The sequence below is a fragment of the Pelobates fuscus genome, chromosome 5, assembly GCF_036172605.1.
Source record: "Pelobates fuscus isolate aPelFus1 chromosome 5, aPelFus1.pri, whole genome shotgun sequence".
Classification (NCBI taxonomy): Eukaryota; Metazoa; Chordata; class Amphibia; order Anura; family Pelobatidae; genus Pelobates; species Pelobates fuscus.
Genome location: NC_086321.1, coordinates 176,413,437 through 176,428,316, shown reverse-complemented (window position 1 = coordinate 176,428,316; position 14,880 = coordinate 176,413,437). Strand labels below are relative to the sequence as shown.

The window sequence follows — 14,880 nt, the reverse complement described above, 5'->3', positions numbered from 1 at the left end:
CTGTCTCGTCTTTCCTCCAAGCTATACATGTTAAGTTCCTTTAACCTTATAGAAACATAATTTTAATGCTTCTCTATGAGGAGAATTCCATTGGCGAAACCGATTACAGCACATGCACAGTAGGGCTCTCAATACTTCTCTATGGAGAAACATATGATTGGCCATCAGCTGTGAACACATAAGAAGGGGAAGCAGTGGTCTTGGCAAAATAGGGACAGGGTGAGAGACAAATATTACTTCATTTTTCTACTTTGTAAAGAGGAGCCCAGCATCTACATGTAGTAGGATTCTTCTAACATTATTTGTAAAGTCAGCATGTTCCTTTTTAAGTGCAAAATTGTATACAGTTATTGATATATATATTTCACGTTTAAGCAGTGCTAGCCTGCTTTTATTTTGTGGGCAAACAAAGATGAATACTTGCATATAAATTCAATGTATTTACCTAAAAATTAGAATTGGCCCTAATAACCTATATAAATCATACATTCTACATCAGAAGTTGATGTTTTCCTAATTGCTATTTAGTTCACGGGGTCCATCTCCCATTTCCTTTTCTTTTTTTTATTAACCTTTACATAGGGAAATTAAAAAAATCATCCAGCAGGGCAGCCCTGCAATATGCATTTTGCACCATATGCACTGACCAAGCTTAAATCCGCGGTGATATCGCACTTTGTGTGTTGGCACTAGTTGCATTCTGCAATTCTCGATTACATTGTAATGTGTGGTCATTGTGGTCGTCTCTGCACTGCTGTCCCCAGTCATTTCAATTGTGCGGGCTACGGCTTTGACGTCAAGGCTGCTCTCCCGGTTCATTATGTATAGGAGTAGGACGGGCAGTGGATGTGGGCACTGTTAAGACTTGCCGTGTCAGACTCGCCTTTTTAATAAACAATAATTTCTCTCACTCGAGTAAGGAGGACAGAGGACTTTACATGTCATCACTAAGACGGTAATGTGGGTAGTAGTGTATGGGGAAGGGGGTTAGGGAACTTGTGAATCGGTGGAGTCACACACTAATTATTAGGCAATTTAATTAACATATACTCATTTTTATTATAATATGCAGTAAAGTCCTTGAGCTTCCTTCATGTTTTGCAACATATATTGTATTATAACTTGGAGTTAGAGACATTTACCAAACGACTCCCATGTACACAGCACGTTTTATTACATGCTGCAATTGACATGGTTCTATTATTATTGTTACTTGTTTTCATAATAGGCACTTTGTATTCGTGTGCAAAGGTCGTTTGTTGTATGGTAACTTGAGGACAAGTACCGGTATTTGATTAATCAAGACGTTTTGAATAAGTACAAAGATAAATATCACACACATACTAAGTGAGCCATATCCTACAAAAGATACTTTGTATCACGTATAAACAGTTCAAGTAGAATGTATGTTTAGAAAGGAGAAAAAAAAGTGACATATGCATGTACAAAACCTGTGTGTGTGTACACACACATTTTTCAGATGTGAATGGTTTACCTGATCTACTGACTGACACATACATGACATCTACATGAGAGCGTGTGTGGCATATATGTAGCTTGATACATACACTGTGAACATAATGTGAACTTTTAATCAGCATGGGACAGTGATGGCTAACCTTGACACCATAAATTGTTTCTGGACTACATTTCCCATGATGCTCAGGTAGCTTTTCATCTAAAAGCTAGCTGAGCAACATGGGAAATGTAGTCCAGAAACAATTTATGGTGTCAAGGTTAGCCATCACTGGCATAGGAGGTGCCTACTTTTAAATGGACTCCCTAAGACTACCACTCTCAAGTCACAAGAACAAACTGATGTGTAGAATCTGTGTTGTGTGTTGCCAAATAATGGCAAGGAGCCACCAAACGGATTGAAAGTAAACTTTGGCTCATGGAAATTATCACAGCAATACTACATGTAGGGCTGCCATCAGAAGTTTTGGGGCTTCATACACAGCTCAAGGTCTAGGCCCCTGTATTTCTAACACTATAATGTCCCTTTAACATGTTAACAGCTGTCAATAAGCCTTTAAATAACACAGTAGTCACCAGAACTACAACTTAATGTAGTTGTTCTAGTGAGTAAAGTCAGTCCCTGCAGGCTTTCTAATGTAAGCATTGTCCTTTTAGAGCAATTGTAGTGTTTATATTACTGCCTAGGAACATCTCTCACAGTTACTCAGATTGCCACTTCCTGGGTCAGTCCTGCATGTTCAGAGTCTCCATGGCGCTGAACCTTCCCCATAGATATATTGAGTCGATGCATCTCTATGAGGAGATGCTGATTACCACAGAGTAGTGTTTTGCTGCACATGCGCAATAACCTCCCAATGCTTACCTTAGAAAAGCATTAGATTGGCAAGTTTGATGATCTCATCCAAGGCGAGGCCAGCCACGACTGTTGCTGGAAAAGGTGAGTATATCACTTTTTTTTTACAGGGCACAAAGGGGAGCCAGGGGCCTAAACTGTTATTATTCTTATTCTTATTATTTTATTATTTATATAGCGCCATCAGATTCCGTAGCGCTGTACGAAGGGTGGACTAACAGACATTTAATTGTAACCAGACAACTCGACGTACAGGAACAGAGAGGTGGAGGGCCCTGCTCAATGAGCTTACATTCTAGAGGGAGTGGGGTATAGTGACACAAAGGGTAAAAGTAGGGTTACTAAGTAAGTTGTTAGAAAAGTATTTGCTGAGGGCCTTATAGGTAATTTTTGACAGTTGCAGGAGAGGAGTCATGGAGGGTGGGGGATAAAAACCTGCTAACAGTTTAATTGATATGCTTTATTGAAGAAGTGAGTTTTCAATGATTTTTTGAATGAGTGGAGACTAGGTGAAATTCTTATGGAGGAGGGAAGGGAGTTCCACAGAAGAGGTGCAGCCCTGGAAAAGTCTTGTAGGTGAGCGTTAGAGGTCGGAGTACGGACAGAGGATATACATAGGTCTTTGGCAGAGCATAGGGGCCTCGACGGGACATACTTGTGTATTAGGGAGGATAGGTAGGTTGGAGCAGCATTATGTAGGGACTTGTATGCAAGCACCAGAATTGAGCCCTATATCTAACCAATGCAGGGACTGACAGAGCGGGGAGGTGTGGGAGGTGCAAGCGGACAGGAAAATGAGCCTTGCCGCCACATTCATTATAGATTGCAATGGTGCAATCTCTGAACACGTAAGACCACTGAGAAGAGTATTGCAGTAGTCCAGGAGAGAGAGAACAAGAGCATGGACCAGCACCATAGCCGCATCCGTTGTTAAATAGGGGCGAATGTGTGCTATGTTTTTGAGATGGAAGCGACAGTATTTGGCGATTGATTGGACATGAGGGGAGGTTGGAGTAAAAAAAGGACACCCAGGCAGCGAGCCTGCAAGGTAGAGGTGATGGTAGCGCCGTTGACTTAGAGGCAGACACGAGTCAAGATGGGCGGAGAGAGATCAGGAGAGGACAGGTAGATTTGCGTGTCATCAGCATAGAAATGATAATGGAAGCCAAAGGAGCTGATGAGTTTACGAAGGGAGGCAGTGTAGATAGAGAACAGTAGGGGACCTAGGACAGAACCTTGGGGGACGCCGACAGAGAGTGGTTGGGGGGAAGAGGCAGAGTCAGAGAAAGAAACACTGAAAGAGCGCTGGGAGAGGTAGGAGGAGCATCAGGAGAGCGAGCAGTATCCTGTAGACCAAAATTACTGAGAATGCGAAGAAGCTGTTGATGATCAACAGTGTCAAAGGTTGTTTAGACCTATAGTGTCAGGAATACACTTTGTATATTGGGTACCTCCGCCAAAGACCGCTTCCTAGCTGGAAGAGGGGACAAACCACTGCACTTCTGCCCACAGTCGCCGTGGCTTGATTGGGGCCCTGGAACTGCTCTTTCCTGGAGCCGAATGGGGAATTAGCTCTAGACACCTCCAGGCACTGGACGACACTCAGTCTTTGGAGCTCTAGTCCTTACAAGGACTCTCCCCATTGAATCCCCTGCAAGCTGGAACAGCAGACACAGGAGTAAATCTTCTTTCCCTCCAATAACAGGTCGACACAGAGTTTTGGAGTGTAAGCTGGGATATGATTTTAATGGAGACACACTGGCCTTTATCCAAGTTTCCCAACAAGGGTGACACCCAGGTGGACCTTGTTGGGCACAGGGACACAAAGTGAACAAACCAATAAAAACAGTGAGACACTCCCATACACAAACAATAGAATCCATCCTCTGTGCTTGAGAGATAATTGAATCAGGAACTGTACTGTTATGGAATTCCAGTAAAATAAAAGTTTAGTAGGCCAAGATTGACACGTGGCATATGTAGGTACATGTGTTTGTAGTATCAGTTAGTTAGTGACACTTGGCTAAGATACTGTCATCAATGTACTGAGCATGTGCAGGAATGTAGGAACTGAAATCACACTCCCTTCTCCTTTGTTTCGGATGAGCCACGTGGTTAGACCAGATGAGCAAGTCTAGACTCTGTCCATTGATTGGTTAAGGGTATGTGTGGGTGTAGCTATTTATGGGAGGAGCTATAGTGCTATATAAGGAATGTACTCCATGTGTTCGGGGCTCAGATCTGTTGTGGAACGTTAGTCTATCTGAGACCCGATCGGTACATGAATAAAGGCCTCTTACTTCCTGAATACCTGTGTCCATCTCTCTGTGTTTGTCTTCTGCACGCTTCCACGGTTACATCTCTGGTGCATTGGCTCATTGGAAGCTCATCGTCTTGGTAGCTGAGACAGAGACGTGAGACGGTAGATCTTTACCAACGTTCTCTACGGCAGCACCTCCTTTCGTCTCGGCACCGCTGGCCTTTTGTTCAGGAGATCATCGGCTTCTGCGCAGTGAGGACCGGGGTGCCCCGTCGATGAGTGTGAAGCCCAGGTTCAGGAACGAAGAGGTAAGATTAATATGGTTAGAGCGGTAGGCCCACAAGGGGTTTGTACTTGGTTTGGTTGTATGGAATCTGCCCCTTCCCATTGGAAGGAAGAACAGTGTAGATAGAGAACAGTAGGGGACCTAGGACAGAACCTTGGGGGACGCCGACAGAGAGTGGTTGGGGGGAAGAGGCAGAGTCAGAGAAAGAAACACTGAAAGAGCGCTGGGAGAGGTAGGAGGAGCATCAGGAGAGCGAGCAGTATCCTGTAGACCAAAATTACTGAGAATGCGAAGAAGCTGTTGATGATCAACAGTGTCAAAGGTTGTTTAGACCTATAGTGTCAGGAATACACTTTGTATATTGGGTACCTCCGCCAAAGACCGCTTCCTAGCTGGAAGAGGGGACAAACCACTGCACTTCTGCCCACAGTCGCCGTGGCTTGATTGGGGCCCTGGAACTGCTCTTTCCTGGAGCCGAATGGGGAATTAGCTCTAGACACCTCCAGGCACTGGACGACACTCAGTCTTTGGAGCTCTAGTCCTTACAAGGACTCTCCCCATTGAATCCCCTGCAAGCTGGAACAGCAGACACAGGAGTAAATCTTCTTTCCCTCCAATAACAGGTCGACACAGAGTTTTGGAGTGTAAGCTGGGATATGATTTTAATGGAGACACACTGGCCTTTATCCAAGTTTCCCAACAAGGGTGACACCCAGGTGGACCTTGTTGGGCACAGGGACACAAAGTGAACAAACCAATAAAAACAGTGAGACACTCCCATACACAAACAATAGAATCCATCCTCTGTGCTTGAGAGATAATTGAATCAGGAACTGTACTGTTATGGAATTCCAGTAAAATAAAAGTTTAGTAGGCCAAGATTGACACGTGGCATATGTAGGTACATGTGTTTGTAGTATCAGTTAGTTAGTGACACTTGGCTAAGATACTGTCATCAATGTACTGAGCATGTGCAGGAATGTAGGAACTGAAATCACACTCCCTTCTCCTTTGTTTCGGATGAGCCACGTGGTTAGACCAGATGAGCAAGTCTAGACTCTGTCCATTGATTGGTTAAGGGTATGTGTGGGTGTAGCTATTTATGGGAGGAGCTATAGTGCTATATAAGGAATGTACTCCATGTGTTCGGGGCTCAGATCTGTTGTGGAACGTTAGTCCATCTGAGACCCGATCGGTACATGAATAAAGGCCTCTTACTTCCTGAATACCTGTGTCCATCTCTCTGTGTTTGTCTTCTGCACGCTTCCACGGTTACATCTCTGGTGCATTGGCTCATTGGAAGCTCATCGTCTTGGTAGCTGAGACAGAGACGTGAGACGGTAGATCTTTACCAACGTTCTCTACGGCAGCACCTCCTTTCGTCTCGGCACCGCTGGCCTTTTGTTCAGGAGATCATCGGCTTCTGCGCAGTGAGGACCGGGGTGCCCCGTCGATGAGTGTGAAGCCCAGGTTCAGGAACGAAGAGGTAAGATTAATATGGTTAGAGCGGTAGGCCCACAAGGGGTTTGTACTTGGTTTGGTTGTATGGAATCTGCCCCTTCCCATTGGAAGGAAGAAGCGAAGGCGCTCCGCTTATTGGAAATTAGACGCTCGGTAGTCAGCCGGTCTAATACAGGTAGTTTGGGCCTGGACTTCTGTGTGGACCTCCTTTCGTTGATCCCTTGTCATGTATGCTAAACAATTTCGCAAAGGGATACAATGTTTGTGATTTTGGGGTAAAATTATCCCCAAAGCGTCTGACTACATTGTGTAGCAGAGAATGGCCTATTTTGGGGACCGCATGCCCCCCACGTGGTAGTCTTGATCCAAATCTAGTGCAGTGTGTACACGTGGCTGTATCTAGTAGGCCTGAATTTTACGATCAGTTTCCGTACATTGATTGTTGGAAACAGGTTGTGGAAGGATTGCCCAAATGGATTAAAGTATGCCACGAGGAGCAATGTCGCCTCATGGTGGCCAGGACTCGCCTGTCCATCAGGGTCGCAACTCCACCTATTTTAGATACGCCCACTGAGTCTGAGCTTCCTCTACCACCCTCTTACTCCTCCTCCAAGGCTAGAGAAGGTGTTGCCAGTGTTGCCACTCCCCCTACCCTAGTGTCTCCTCCCACTCATTCCCTGAACTGGAATATTAATGGTGCTGATATGCCCCATTTAAGAGCTTATAGGGAAGCCATTATTGCTGGCATGAAGGCAGGAGGGAAAAAGGCAATTAATATGTCAAAGACAGTTGAGGTGTTGCAGAAACCTGACGAGTCACCTAGTGCCTTTTATGAAAGATTACTGATTGTATACTCCTTTTAATCCAGAGGCTCCTGAGAATTCCCGAATGGTTAATTCAGCCTTTGTCAGTCCAAGGTGATATTAAAAGGAAATTACAGAAGTTAGAGGGATTTGTAGGGATGTCTATATCACAGTTGATGGAGATTGCGAATAAAGTATACATGAATAGAGAAACAGAGACAAAGAGGGAAGAAGAACGTAAAATGAGGAAGAAGGCAGATATGCTAGCGGTAGCTATTGCAAGTGTAGAGAGACCGGGAAGGGAGGTGAATAGAAGAGTTGAAAATAGTTTGAGTAGGGGACCACTAAGCAGGAATCAGTCTGCATACTGTAGGGAGGAAGGACACTGGAGGAATGAATGCCCGCAGAAAGAGCATTATGAAAATGACCGACAAGAAGAGAGAAGAGTGCGGGGAGGGCATGGTGGTAACTATAGAGGCAGAGGAAGAGGAAGTTTTGGAGGAAATAGTGGGAATAATAGAGGAAGTGTTCAAGGGGACAGATATTATCCACCCAGGCAGAGACCTAGAGAAAGAGAGTATAGAGATTTTGTGGGTCTGGCTGTCACTGTTATGGAGGACTATTGATACCGACCGGGCTCCATCCCCCTTGGCCGAGTGGAGCCTATGGTCGATGTAGCAATAGGGGGAATGAGAAGTCCTTTTATGATTGATACTGGGGCTGAACATTCCGTGGTGACCAAATTAGTTAACAGGGGAATATTCACTAAATACCAAACATTGTTATATAGGGGAATATTCACTAAATGCCAAACATTGTTATATTCCCCTTTATAACAATGTTTGTCATTTAGTGAATATTCCCCCATATAACAATGTTTTACATTTAGTGAATATTCCCCTGTATAACAATGTTTGGTATTTAGTGAATATTCCCTTATATAGCAATGTTTGGCATTTAGTGAATATTCCCCTATATAACAATGGTTGGCATTTAGTGAAAATATATACCAACGTTTGGCATTTAGTGAATATTCCCCTCTATACCAATGTTTTGCATTTAGAATAAAAATAAATAAAAATAATAATAAAAAAAAAATGATTGCAGCTTCCGAATGAATCTAAATTGTATGCTGTCCAGTAGGTGGGAGGGTCTGCTGCTGATTGGCTGTAATATGTCTGCTGACAGTGAAGTACAGGGTCAAAGTTTACTCAATGATGATGAATAGGGGCGGACAGAACATCACATGTGTTCGCCCACGGTGGCGAACGCGAACATGCTATGTTCGCCGGGAACTATTCGCCAGCGAATAGTTCGGGACATCACTAGACAGGGAATATTAAGATAAGGAAGGTAAGGAGTTTTAAAAAAAAACTGGAAAATCTGGAATTACAGGTAACGGCGGAACGCAACCTGAGAAAATCGAAATTTAAATATTATACACAGGATTATAAAGAGAGCAAATTATTTGCGTCCCAACTTAAACAGAAGTTAACTCAAACAAAATTCCCCTATTTGGTAAACTCAGAAGGGGCTAAATTGATAGACCCGACCCAAATTATCGAATTAGCCTCATATTATGAACATGTTATATAATTTAAGCACCAGGCTCTTTTACAGCATTCTAGATTCAGGTGAGGTGCACCCGGAAACGTTGGTAGCCAATAGAATTACACCGCCAAAATCAGGAAAAAAAACCACTAGATGTGTTTAACCCCTTCGCGACCGCTGACGGTTCAGGACCGTCATCTGCATTTTACATTTGACGACCGCTGACGGTCCTGAACCGTCACAACGGTATTATGTACTTACCCGATCGCCTTCGTTCCCCCCGGCGGTGATCGCGCGTGCTCCCGATGTGGGGTGTCGGGATCCCGCGGGCGGCTGCGAGGGGAGGCTGCACTCCGCTCGCGGTACTCACCCTCCAGCCGTCCGCGGTCCCCTCCTCCTCCTGGGCTCGGCGAGCGGCATCCTTCCAGCCTCGGATGCCGCCCGCGTCTTCCTCCACGTCTCCCAGCGGCAGCATGCATGACGCTGCACGCTGGGAGACCGCCCAATATATTACACGCCGGGGTCAGTCACCTGACCCGGCGTTAAAGGCACAGTGCCTCAATCACACTGGGAGGTTTAGATATCGCCCACGTGTGATTGTTAATTCTGATTGGAAATTATCCAATCAAAATTAACCTTCTGGTTTAAATACTTACCTCTCCTGTTCCTCCCTGCCCTGTTGTGGTCTTTGCTTGCTAGTATTGATACTGAACTTGTGTTTCTGGTTACGTACTCTCTGGCTTGTTTATCTGTCTTTGTGACTTTCTCCTACCCTTTGACTTCGGCTTGTTTCTCGTTATTCTGTCTTCTGGTTCCCCTTACTCGGCTTGTCTCCTGACTATTCTGTGTGTGCTTAGCCCGGCCACTCTAAGGTCCGGTACTGCACCTTTTCTGTGTGTGTGTGTGTGTGTTAGCGTGTTGGGTTCCCCGAATCGTGACATGGGGAGACTGCCTGCAACCCAGGCAGTCTCCCCATGGCGAATTAGGACCCCTGGGGCCATGTGATCGCTCAACAGAGCGGTCACATGGTCACACTAGGTGTCCAAGTGTCTGCCTGCAGGGGGACTGCCTGTGCTGACAGGCAGTCTCCCTGCATGTGTAAAAAATAAAATAAAAAATTTAATGTTAATAAAAATAAATAATTATATATGTGTGTATGTATGTGTATGTATGTGTATATATATGTATATATATGTGTGTGTGTGTGTGTGTGTGTGTGTGTGTGTATATATATATAATATATATATATATATATTTTATTTATATAATATATGTCTACATATCATATATATATAGTCATACTAAGTGTAATTTTATATTAATATATATTATATATAATAACTACGGTATGTATATTGTGTGTGTGTGTGTGTGTGTGTGTATATATATTATAAAATACAAATAAGAAGTAAATTAAATTAAAATTTTTTTAAAAATAATACAAATTTATCTATATGAAATTTTATTCTAACTGTATTTTGATATTAATATATATATTTATATCAAAATACACTTAGACTGAAATTGTGTATATATATCTATGTGTGTGTGTGTGTATGTATATATATATATATATAAATAATACAAAATATACATATGTCCATATACAAAATTACATAAATTATTCTATAAGTATACACGTAGACTTCAAATATATAAATATGCATATACATTTTTTAATAATTAAGTACCGTATATACTCGAGTATAAGCCGAGTTTTTCAGCCCATTTTTTGGGCTGAAAAACCCCAACTCGGCTTATACTCGAGTCAGAGTCTGTATTATGGCAATTTGCATTGCCATAATACAGACCGGGGGAGAGGGGGGCTGGCAGAGCTGTACTTACCTGTTCTGCAGCTCCTGTCAGCTCTCTCCTCCTCCGCGCCGTCCGTTCAGCACCTCGGTCAGCTCCCAGTGTAAGTCTCGCGAGAGCCGCGGCTCTCGCGAGACTTACAGTGTGAGCTGATAGAAGGAGCTGCACGGACGGCGCAGAGGAGGAGAGAGCTGACAGGAGCTGCAGAACAGGTAAGTACAGCTCTGCCAGCCCCCCTCTCCCCCCCACTGAACTGCCACTGGACCACCAGGGAAGGAGAGCCCCCCTCCCTGCCATATATCAAGCAGGGAGGGGGGACGAAAAAAAAAATAAAATAAGAAATAATAATAAAAAAAATAAATAATAATAATAAAAAAAAGAATAAAAAAAAGGGGGTATAAGGACCACTGTGGGAGGGGGGGGGGTATAAAGACCACTATGGGAGGGAGGGGGTGGGATAAGGACCACTATGGGAGGGAGGGGGGTATAAGGACCGCTATGGGAGGGAGGGGGGGATAAGGACCACTATTGGAGGGAGGGGGTGGGATAAGGACCACTATGGGAGGAAGGGAGGGGGGGGATAAGGACCACTATGGGAGGGAGGGGGATAAGGACCACTATGGGAGGGAGGGGGGTATAAGGACCGCTATGGGAGGGAGGGGGGGGATAAGGACCGCTATGGGAGGGAGGGGGGGGATAAGGACCACTATGGGAGGGAGGGGGGGATAAGGACCACTATGGGAGGGAGGGGGGGGATAAGGACCACTATGGGAGGGAGGGGGGGGATAAGGACCACTATGGGAGGGAGGGGGGGGATAAGGACCACTATGGGAGGGAAGGGGGGGGATAAGGACCACTATGGGAGGGAAGGGGGGGATAAGGACCACTATGGGAGGGAAGGGGGGGATAAGGACCACTATGGGAGGGAGGGGGGGGATAAGGACCACTATGGGAGGGAGGGGGGGGGATAAGGACCACTATACCACTATGGAAGGGAGGGGGGGATAAGGACCACTATCGGAGGCAGGGGGGTGGGATAAGGACCACTATGGGAGGGAGGGGGGGAGAAAAGGAACACTATGGGAGGGAGGGGGGGATAAGGACCACTATGGGAGGAAGGGAGGGGGGGGATAAGGACCACTATGGGAGGGAGGGGGATAAGGACCACTATGGGAGGGAGGGGGGGATAAGGACCACTAGGGGAGGGAGGGGGGGATAAGGACCACTAGGGGAGGGGAGGGGGAAGTAAGGACCACTAGGGGAGGGGAGGGGGAAGTAAGGACCACTAGGGGAGGGGAGGGGGAAGTAAGGACCACTAGGGGAGGGGTGAGTCAGGACCACTGGGGGAGGGGGGTGAAGGAACACGGGGGTGGGGAGGTAAGGACCACTGAGGGAGGAGGAGGGGAGGTCAGGACATATGGGGGGGGCAAATATCCTTGCACCGGCCCTGCACACACTGCATTCATACACTGCATTCATACACTGCATTCATACACACATTCATACACACACACGCTGCACTCATACACACGCTGCACTCATACACACGCTGCACTCATACAGACACTGCACTCATACACACACGCTGCACTCATACACACACGCTGCACTCATACGCACACACTGCATTCATTATACACACACTGTAAATAAATATTCAATTAATATATTTTTTTTAGGATCTAATTTTATTTAGAAATTTACCAGTAGCTGCTGCATTTCCCACCCTAGTCTTATACTCGAGTCAATAAGTTTTCCCAGTTTTTTGGGGAAAAATTAGGGGCCTCGGCTTATATTCGGGTCGGCTTATACTCGAGTATATACGGTAATTGTATTGATTGCAATTTGAGGGACCTGCCTGACAACCCAGGCCGAAAGTCCAGAGAATTTGCTAGCACTGTATTTTACCCTGTAACTTTCTATGACACCCTAAAACCTGTACATGGGGGGTACTGTTTTACTCTGGAGACTTCGCTGAACACAAATATTAGTGATTCAAAACAGTATAACATATCACAGCGATGATATTGTCAGTGAAATCTTTAACACACAAAGAGCAATTTACTTATGATTTAATTGTTGTGATACGTTTTACTGTTTTGAAACACTAATATTTGTGATCAGCAAAGTCTCCCGAGTATAACAGTACCCCCCATGTACAGATTTTATAGTGTTTGTGAAAGTTACAGGGTCAAATATTTTTACATTGAAAATTGCCAGCTTGGTTACGTTGCTTTTGAGAGCGTATGGTAGCCCAGGAATGAGAATTACCCCCATGATGGCATACTATTTGCAAAAGAAGACAACCCAAGGTATTGTAAATGGGGCATGTCAAGAATTTTTTTTAGTAGCCACTTAGTCACAAACACTGGCCAAAATTAGCGTTCAATTTAGTTTTTTACTTTTTTACACACACAAACAAATATGAGCACTAGCTTTGGCCAGTGGTTGTGACCAAGTGGCGAATAAAATTTTTTTAAATGCCCTGGGTTGTCTACTTAAAATATGTACATGTGGGGTGTGATTCAGAGATTTATGACAGATAATAGTGTTACAATGTCACTATTATACATTTTAAAAATATATATTTTGAAACAGCAATTTCCTATTTGTACTTATAGCCCTATAACTTGCAAAAAAGCACGTAAACACTTGGTGTTTTTAAACTCAGGACAACATTTTGAATCTATTTAGCAGTTTTTTTCATTAGCTTTCGTAGGTAAGTAAAAGATTTTTCAAGCAAAAGTCAAAAAACATGTTTTTTTTTCAATTTTTCACCATTTTTTTTTTTTTTTTTTAAAGTAAGTTATATGACATGATACAAATAATGGTATGTAAAGAAAGCCCTTTTTGTCCTGAAAAAAACAATATATAACTTGTATGCAGTGGCGTACACACAACCCATGGGGCCCCGGTGCGAAAACTGGTCCGGGGACCCCTCCTCCCCCCGCGCGAGCGCTTACTCTGCGCAGGCTGGGGCCGCAACACATGGCGGCGGGCACCTGGTCGCAGGGCTGCGACCCGTGCGACCGCGGTATGTATGCCAGTGCATGCATAAACACATACACTTAAAGGACCACTACAGACACCCAGATCACATCAGCTCAATTAAGTGGTCTGGGTGCCAGGTCTCTCTAGTTTTAACCCTGCAGCTGAAAACATAGCAGTTTCAGAGAAACTGCTATGTTTCACTGAGGGTTAATCCGGCCTCTAGTGGCTGTCTCATTGACAGCCGCTAGAGGATTTTGTGCATTCGGATTTTGTGCATTCGGAGCTGAGAGGCGGATGGGGACGGAGAGATCCCCAGCGTTAAGGGAGTCCGGCGCTGGAGAAAGGTAAGTGCTTAAGACACACACACACACACTCTCATGAACAGACGCAGACATTTACTGACAGACACACACTCAGTGACAGACGCACACAAACATACTCAGTAACACACACACTCAATTACACTAACACACTCACTAACACACACACTCACTAACACACTCACTAACACACACACTCACTAACACTAACACACTCACTAACACTAACACACACACTCACTAACACTAACACACACACTCTAACACTAACACACACACTCACTAACACTAACACACTCACTAACACTAACACACTCACTCACTAACACACTCACTAACACTAACACACTCACTAACACTAACACACACACACTAACACACACACTCACTAACACTCACTAACACTAACACACTCACTAACACTAACACACTCACTAACACACTCACTAACACTAACACACTTACTAACACTAACACTCACTAACACTAACACACTCACTAACACACTCACTAACACTAACACACTTACTAACACTAACACTAACACACTCACTAACACTAACACACTCACTAACACACACACTCACTAACACACTCACTAACACTAACACACTTACTAACACTAACACACTCACTAACACTAACACACTCACTAACACACACACTCACTAACACTAACACACTCAAACGTTTTTTTTTTATTTAATCCCCCCAGCCTCCTTACCTGTGGGAGAGCTGGGGGTATTCCCTGGGGTCCAGTGGTGTTGCTGGCCAGACTGTCACCCTGCTGGCTGGCGGGCGCGCGAGGGAGCACTGTCCCCTGGGTGCTCCCTCTTCAGCTCCCTCGCGCGCCGCGTACTGATGCCGGAGCCGGAAGATGACGTCATCTTCCGGCTCCGGTTTCAGTGCGGTGGGCGAGGGAGCTGAAGAGGGAGCACCCAGGGGACAGTGCTCCCTCGCGCGCCCGCCAGCCAGCAGGGTGACAGCAGGGCCAGCCTCGGGGGGCCCGGAGGTGGCCGGCTCCTGGGCCCCCCAGCAGAAAAAGCTGGCCCTGTGGGTACATA

General features: G+C 45.0%; 2 protein-coding genes across 2 annotated transcripts in view; both read left to right on the top strand.

Annotated features, from left to right (window-relative positions):
• Positions 1–856: 856 nt before the first annotated feature.
• Positions 857–14,880, top strand: part of LOC134611144 (acyl-CoA dehydrogenase family member 11-like) — a 144,554-nt gene continuing 130,530 nt past the window's right edge. Inside the window, exon 1 of the mRNA XM_063454743.1 lies at positions 857–955. The gene's annotated coding sequence lies outside the window, so the exon portion shown is untranslated. The remainder of the gene's footprint in view (positions 956–14,880) is intronic.
• Positions 875–14,880, top strand: part of LOC134611143 (acyl-CoA dehydrogenase family member 11-like) — a 382,909-nt gene continuing 368,903 nt past the window's right edge. Inside the window, exon 1 of the mRNA XM_063454742.1 lies at positions 875–932. The gene's annotated coding sequence lies outside the window, so the exon portion shown is untranslated. The remainder of the gene's footprint in view (positions 933–14,880) is intronic.